Source organism: Parasteatoda tepidariorum, chromosome 1 (assembly GCF_982258835.1).
Source record: "Parasteatoda tepidariorum strain Cologne lab strain chromosome 1, Ptep-v5.0, whole genome shotgun sequence".
Classification (NCBI taxonomy): Eukaryota; Metazoa; Arthropoda; class Arachnida; order Araneae; family Theridiidae; genus Parasteatoda; species Parasteatoda tepidariorum.
In genome coordinates this window covers 28,948,716-28,957,264 of record NC_141755.1, presented here as the reverse complement: position 1 = coordinate 28,957,264, position 8,549 = coordinate 28,948,716, and positions in this window count along the sequence as shown.

The following is an 8,549-nucleotide window of genomic DNA, read 5'->3' as shown; positions in this document are numbered from 1 at the left end:
AAATTTACCGTACTGTTTAGTTGATAAAGACTAATGACTAATAATGAAGATAATGATAAATAATGACTAAGATGATCACGTGATATTATAACGATATCACGTGATATCACGTGATATTATAACGATATAATCGTGATCATTGCACTTATATGAAAATGAAAATAATAAATATCAATTTAAATAATGTTGCGAGCGTCATCAAAAATGATAATAATGGATAATATCACAAGTGTAAATGAGGAAGATTAATTGTTGATTAATTAATGTTGATTACTGCTGATTAATTTCATTTCGGTATTGAAAATATTAGCAATTATAATTAGAAAAATATGTAAATAATTTGTAATAGGAAAAAAATTGAAATTGTGCTAATTCCTGATGAGTGATGACATATCGTTATTTATTATTAAAATTTCGATAATACATAGCACAGACATTGTTCTTATATAACACATCATTATTTCACAAATATATAAAAAAAATGCATGGGATTCTTTAGAGGCAATAAAATAATAGATTTAAAGGAAAGATTATTCAATTTAAATTGTAAAGTAGAGTTAATTAAGTTAAAACTATAAAACTTAGTTGAGTTTTTTTAAATTGTAAAGCAAAGCAATTCAAATTTAAATTTTAAAACAAAGATTGTTCAGTTTAAATAGTTAGTTAAATATACAATGTTAAATAGAGTGTCAAATTAAATTGTAAAAATATAGTTAATTTAAACTATATTTTTACAATTAAAAGTAAAAAGCTATTTTACTTTTCAATTTAAGTTAAAAAGCTGTCAAACAATTCATTTTGAAATATTAAACAAATGAAATTTAAATTTTTAAACAAATTCAATGTAACTTATTTAAAAAAATTCAAATAAGATAAATGTGAACCCAATAATTTCAATTTTAATTATTAACCGAATAATTTCAATTCCAGTTGAAAAGAAGCGTTATTTTAATTTAAATTGCAAAATTAAGTTAATGCAATTTAAATTGGAAAACAGAGTGTTAGTTCAATTTCAACTGCAAAGTGGAGCTAATTCAACTAAAATTATAGTATTTAGTTAATTCCTTTCAAATTAAAAACTGTTCAAAAGCTCAATATAAATTAAAATGTTGTTTACAAAATTCAATTTTAATTAAAAATCTATTTGACGGTTAAATTTAAATTATTTTATTTTATTTTATAACCGTCGTTGAACAGCTGACCCAATTTTTCGGGTTTACGGCTACTAATGTTCTATTTCGTAGTCTTGTAATTTTGAATCGAATCCAGAAGACAAGGGAACTCCTGGATCAAGTATTGGGAGACACATTGATGGAACTTTCCCGCATTTGCGTTACATAGTGAGGAAAAGCACGCAGTATCGCAAAATCACTGAATCACTTTAATTAAATAAGTGTTACTATAAAAATTATATTATGATGCTTTACGATAAAAATGGATTTTACGGATAAAGCACCCAAGGTGCCGGTACTTTATACCGTACTTGATTTACTATATACTTAATTTATACCGTTACTTGATCCGGAATTTTTTACAGTGTATGTCCAAAGTAAAAAGTTCACTGACAATCAATTGAAGGATATTGGCATTTTTTACCGGAACATGTTACGGAACAAAAAATCTTATATACTGTAATTTTTACACTAATAATTACCTTAAAAATACTGCATCAGTGTAATTAATTAAATATTTAATTTTTTTTTAAAATTAATGTAATTAAAATATGTAAAAAATTATGATATAATATTTTATGATAAAAATGGATTTTATGGACGAGGCACTAAAAGTGCCTTAAAATCACTGAATCACTTTCATGAAATAAATATTACTGTAAAAATTACGGTAGGATATTTTACGGTAAAAATGGATTTTCCGAATAAGTAGTAGTCTATAGCGTAAGTCTATAGCGTAAGTAAGTCTATAGCGTAATTTGATCCAGAATTTTTTACAGTGTATGCCCAGAGTAAAAAGTTTACTGACAGTCAGATGAAGGTTAAATTTGAATTCAGTTACAAGTGTGGACAAAGATGGAGGACTTGTTAGCTCGGTATAACCTTTGGTCCGTTTTGAGTCGATAACATTTTTCTGTCGAGGACAATTGCACGCAAGTCTGGATTTTATCTATAGTATTTAAGAGCACTTTTTGTTCCGATAGCGATTCTTTGGAATTATAGTGTAATTTAAATAAATAAGACTTGGACAACCCCTACTTTTACATTTAAAAACTAGCTCCAAACATACACCAGTGTATATAGTACGATATGTAATGTTCTATCACTATAGAAAATAGTTTGAAGTATAAGCATTTATAATCTTGAGAAAGAAGAAAGCAAGAAATAAATGTAAATTTTATTGATAAGCATGTATTGATGTTATAAAGAATTTAATCAGGATGAAGACCCTTCTTCATATTTCTGCTTCTCTTATTTCCTAGTTCGCATTTCAATTTTTTTTATCCATTAAAGTTACATAAAAAATAAATACATATTTAAAATCTACAGAATTTTTCAGCTCAGTTTCATGCCTCAACAAATGAACGCTAATTTTAGCAAATTTCAAAATTTAAGCTTTTTTTTCTTCTATACAAGTGACTCGTAGCGGACGATAAACGAATAAAGATTCATTTTCTTATTATTATTTTATTCATTAAACACGTTGGAGAGGCATTTAAGTGATTCATTTTACATTCTTAATGGAAAATGTTCAGAATTATTCCAATAAGAGATCCAACTGTGTATTATATATATATATATATATATATATATATATATATATATATATATATATATATATATATATATATATATATATATATATATATATATATATATACACAGTCAATTCGCTATAACTCGAAGTACGATAACTAGTACGATAACACTCTTCATGAAGGAGCTAAAGTTGTCCCTCTTGAAGTATGTGAGCAGTGGTTAAATGAAACGTTACCAAATTTACTTCATGGATACAGTTAAAATGATGTTTTCAATATTGATGATATGGGTTTATTTTTTAAATGTCTTCCAAATAAGACTATCATGTTTAAGGATGAAAAATGCTCAGGGGATAAAATGAGCAAGGAACGTTAGACTGTTCTAGTTGAAGGAAATGCGTCTGGGACAGAGAAATTGCCCTTACTTGTTATCGGAAAATACCGAAATCCCCGATGTTTCAAGAATGTAAAAACGTATCCTTTGGATTACAAGTCTAGCAAAAAGTTTTGGATGACATCATTTTTATTTGAAGACTATGTAAGAAAATTGGATCGTAAATTCTTCGCTAAAAAAAGGAAAGTGATACTTTTTATGGATAAATGCACAGCGCATAGTGATCTACCTAATTTGAAAGTAGCAAACCTGCAGTTTCTCCCGCCAAACACAACAGCAAAGTTACAGCCGATGGACCAGGATATCATAAAGTGCTTCAAACAGTCTTATCGTAAATGGCTTGTCAAAAAAATGATCTTAAATATTGTAAGCATTTAGAAGATTTGTAATTAATAAGCATTAATTAAATAATCCGACAATATTTTGAAAGACCGAAACTAACGGTAAGTCGAACTTCCGATATGTCGAAGTTTTTCGTCAGTCCTATCAGATTCGAGTTATCGCGAATTCACTGTATATATATATATATATATATTAAAGTTGAGTTTTTTTTAGTTTTAAGGTTGAGTACCACTGCCCGTTATATCCTACACTGATGTTTTTCTAAGGTTAAGAGCCACTGCCTGCTATACTTTATACTGTTTTATTATTTTTTTTTAGGCTAAGGACCAATACCCGGTATTCAAGTAGTTTTATAACATATATATATATTTAACGGCAGGCACTGAACGCTCTTTCTTTGCCTCGGAAGACGCTGGAAGTGCTGTTCTTTTAACGTTATCCGGTGGGCACCTGTGAACCTGAGTAGCGAAGGCGAGCAGCCTCCAACCCACTCCAAACTGCCACAGGTATGGATGGTGTTTTCTACACTAGGGAGCGCTGCAAGCAGTTGACTGCGAATACTTCTGAGTTACTGTTTTTGGTGTGTTTTGAAGTCATTTGGTTCATTGTGTTTTGAGACACTCTTGTGTAGCATTTCTTGTATACATGTATTTGTTACCTGATTTATTATTTGTGTTTAAAAATAGAATCGTTGCACGAATCATCCTTTGCAGACCTGTCATTTCAAGAAGAAAGAATTATTGCATGAAGAAAAAGAATCGTTTCGAAACACTTTTTACTTTGTTAGCAATATACCAACTTCGAAATTTAAACCTAAATGATAATAATTTATAAATGAACTTAATCTCGCAGCTCGAACAATATGCTAACACTTAAGGCCTGGTTTCTTAGGACAGGACGCCGTCAGCTGGAAATCAGCGCTAACCTCTGATTGGTCCATTTGTGAGTTCGATAGTATACGTCATCGAACGCTCATCTTGAACTACAATTGCCGTCCAACTCAACTGCAGTTGGATTACAACGTGACGTTAACCACAGAAGCAATGGCGGACAACAGCCAACAGCACATTGAAATCAGCCAAGATTTTGATTTTGACATTAAACGTAGCTTCTTCATTAAACACAGCACTCTTCAGTTAGCTCAGCTATAAGGTGTTTTTTCTTGGACAAAGTCATTATTTGTTCTCTAAAACACTGGTCGATAATAACAACATCAATACAAATTCAAAATAAATATTTGTTTACGTTATTAACGCATACACAATGAGAGATAATGTCTGCGTTGGACCGACTGCTCACGCTGAGCTAACAAAAAAGTATTTTTTTGGCGTCAGCTCTACGTCAACTTTCCGCTGACGCCCATATAAGGCGCTAGCTCTAAGAAACCAGGCCTTGAGCTAACAAACCAGTATTTTGTTGGCGTCAGCGGGACGTTGACGTCCCGCTGACGCCCAGATAAGGCGCTTGTCCTAAGAAACCAGACCTTAACGTAGTATGGTGCACAGCCAGCACCAAGGACAAATTATAATAAGTAAAAAAAAGCCAAATTGGAACTGCCAAAAAGCGAGTTCTTTCTGAATCTAGCTACCATGTCACCTTTTATAACAATGCATCTCTAAATAACTAAAACAAATTGTAACCTAATTATAATAATTACTTACTATCATTAATATCTTATGAAATACAGCAGATTTGAGCTCAGAAATTATATAATTTATTCATTTTATTCAAAATAAAATTATTTGTTTGAAACTATCACCTCGCAGAATAACTGGAGTAAGCAGCAGTGTACTTTCTAGCCGGAAGTAGAGCAGGTCAAAAGCTGTACTTTCTGACCGGAAGTAGAGGAGATCAAAAGCTGGATATTGTAGTTGTTTGCATTTATACTGAAAACACCATCCGTCCGTTGATAAGGTGGGCCACATTCATACATCGCACAATACACAGAGAGAAGCATCCATGCCTTGAGCAGGATTCGAACTCGCAACCAAGGACTTCGCAGTCAAGCACGCTGACCACTTGGCCCCCTGACCGGTGTTTTGTAAATCTAAAGATCTAATTTTTCAAAGATGAAGTTGTAAAGTTTTAAGAAAACTACTTAACAGTGCAAAAATACAACTTATTGAAATAAAAATGACACACTTTAACTGACCAGTATGATTCTATCAAAGGATTTGTAGTATTAGTGGTGCAGCATGTTACTGAAAAGAATGGAAAAAAATATGCCTTAGAATTAAAATAATTTACGCAGGTCCAACGTTCCGATTGGATCTACCAACCTTGTCTTACCCTTTATCCAGCCATTACGTGAAAGCAATTTCTTACAAAAATAAAAGTCTTTATGCTTGAAATGAGTAACGTTTATTCTTTAAACGTTCTTCTTCTAAAATAAACTGTATAAATGGCAAAATATGCAACGTGTTTCTTACGCAAACTAAAAAAAATTTGAAAAAATAAACTAACTTGAAAAAATTAATTTTTTTTTGTCTATTACTAAAACTACTACCAAACTAATTATCGTATTACTATTAAAACTAAAATATAACATAAATAAAACATAATACTTACTGCATTAATACTAAAACTAAAACAAAACAGAAATAAAATATTAAGTTTATTAAATTGAAGAAATTAAACTTATATATGTCGATTATTAAAATTAAAACTATAAACTACTATTACCAAACTACTTGCATTTTTAATAAACCAAAGACATAACATAAATAAAAAATTATATTTTCAAAATAAACTTAATTGACAAATTTGTTCATTGCTAAAACTACTATTATTAAATTACTTGTATTATTCGAGTGAGATCATTAAACTGATTAACTTATACTAAAACTTAACATAAATAAAAAATGACGTTTTTCAAGTAAACTAAATTAAAGAGAACAAATCTATTTTTGTCTATGACTAAAACTACTGTTAATCTACTTAATGTATTAATACTAAAACTAAAACTTATCACAAATAAAAAGTGACGTTTTTCAAGTCAACTAAATTGAAGAAAATATATCTATTTTTGTCATTCCTAAAATTAAAAGCCATGTGCATCACTTTTGAAAGACGTGGATTAATTTTGAATGACGTGGAGTATTTGGAGTTTCTAAAGAAAGCGTGTGCCTAGCTGTTAAAAAAAATAATAATAAATACTATCTTCTCCTTTCTATCTCACTCGAAAAGTTTTGTTTTAAAATTTTTGGTTGTGTCTATTTGGCTGTTTACTCGATCAAAATTTCGATGCACCATTATTCTCATCAGAAACAGAGTTCGAGTTGAAATTTGAGCCCCCTAGATGGTCGGAAAGAGTTCGAAAATTTGATTGATGATCAATTCTGCTTAAAGATAAATTCTTCTTTTTAGTGGTCAGGAAACGTTTTAAACTTGTATTATCATCAAACAGAAAGCTCCAACTGAGACATTAGCTAGTCTGAAAATAATTAAAATTTGGATTGTAAGATTTCATTTTCACAGATTCATTAAGAAAGCAAAAATAATAACTTTTGTTTTAACTTACACTTTTATCAAACATATATAGAAATAATTTTCTTGCATAACAAAGGCCAGTAAGTAGACGTTTAACAAATTGCACCGTAAATATTTTCCATACAACGTTTAATAATCTATAATTACAAAATACTCTTTTGACTGAAAATTATTATTTTTTTTGAAAATAAGGAAAGTATAAAATAGGTTTTATAACACTTTACCGAATCACACTTCTTTCAGCCTTTGTTTTACTGCGAGTCGACAAACACAAAACAATGAAATTTTCCGTTTGACGACGAAAGAGAATAAGGAAAGTAATTCTGGAAGTTCTTCAAAAGGAAGCACTAATTTCATTCTCTTTGTTCAAAATGTGTTCTTTCATTGTTTTAAAGTAAAGGTTAAGGTGATAGTTTGAAATACTTATGGGCATTTGGCCTAATAAGATGAACTAACCTTGAAGTTTTGTAATTTGGAGTTTTAATTCCATAAGTATTGTAAAAAGAAATGTTGAAAAGAAAGTTCACCTGCGTAAGATAAATTGTTATTTTGCAATTACATATTGTTAAACGCATCACCTCATTGTAGTTTAAACTTTTTTCAGGCACCTTGCTGCATTTATTTTTTAGTATAAATTTCACTGCAATTGGGACATATTTGTTTTAACTTATATAGAAATAATTTTCTTGTATAACAAAGGCCAGTAAATATATATATATATATATATATATATATATATATATATATATATATATATATATATATATATATATATATATATATATATATATATATATATATATATATATATATATATATATATATATATATATATATATATATATATATATATATATATATATATATATATATATATATATATATATATATATATATATATATATATATATATATATATATATATATATATATATATATATATATATATATATATATATATATATATATAAGTTCAAAATGAAGAATAAAACAAAGAAAAATTATAGACATATGAAAAAAAGGGGGTGGGAAATAATAAGTAAAAAAATAACAAACAACATATTATTTAAAAAAAAAAAAAAAAAAAAAATATGAAATTTTAATTAAAAAACCGGAAAAAAAGCCGGAAAAAAAAAGGATATAATCTTTTCTTCAGCCCACACGATTATATCCGCAAAACAGAGTGCCATATCAACCATATATCAATCAATAAGATTCTAAAATACTTTCTTAATGATCTCAATAGTTTTTGTTTAAAGATATCAAATAGATTCTCTTTACCTTTAGGTATGCTAACAGAATGGAAATGGGGAGTTTATTATTACATTAAAAACTTTATTTTCAATAATAAGGATGATTTAAATAAGAGTAACAATTCAACAAATTTTTCTAATATTGTTCAATCAATTAAGCAACTTCAAAAAAATTTTGTAATTACTCCCATAGACAAAGCTAACAATAATTATGCTATATTCTGTAAAAAATTCTATGCTGAACTTTTAAATACGGAATTAAAAAATAGTAAAAATTTTGAACTTAGTAATTTAAAAAAAAAAAATCTTTATCTTTAACTACAAAATTTTGTAATTACTCCCATAGACAAAGCTAACAATA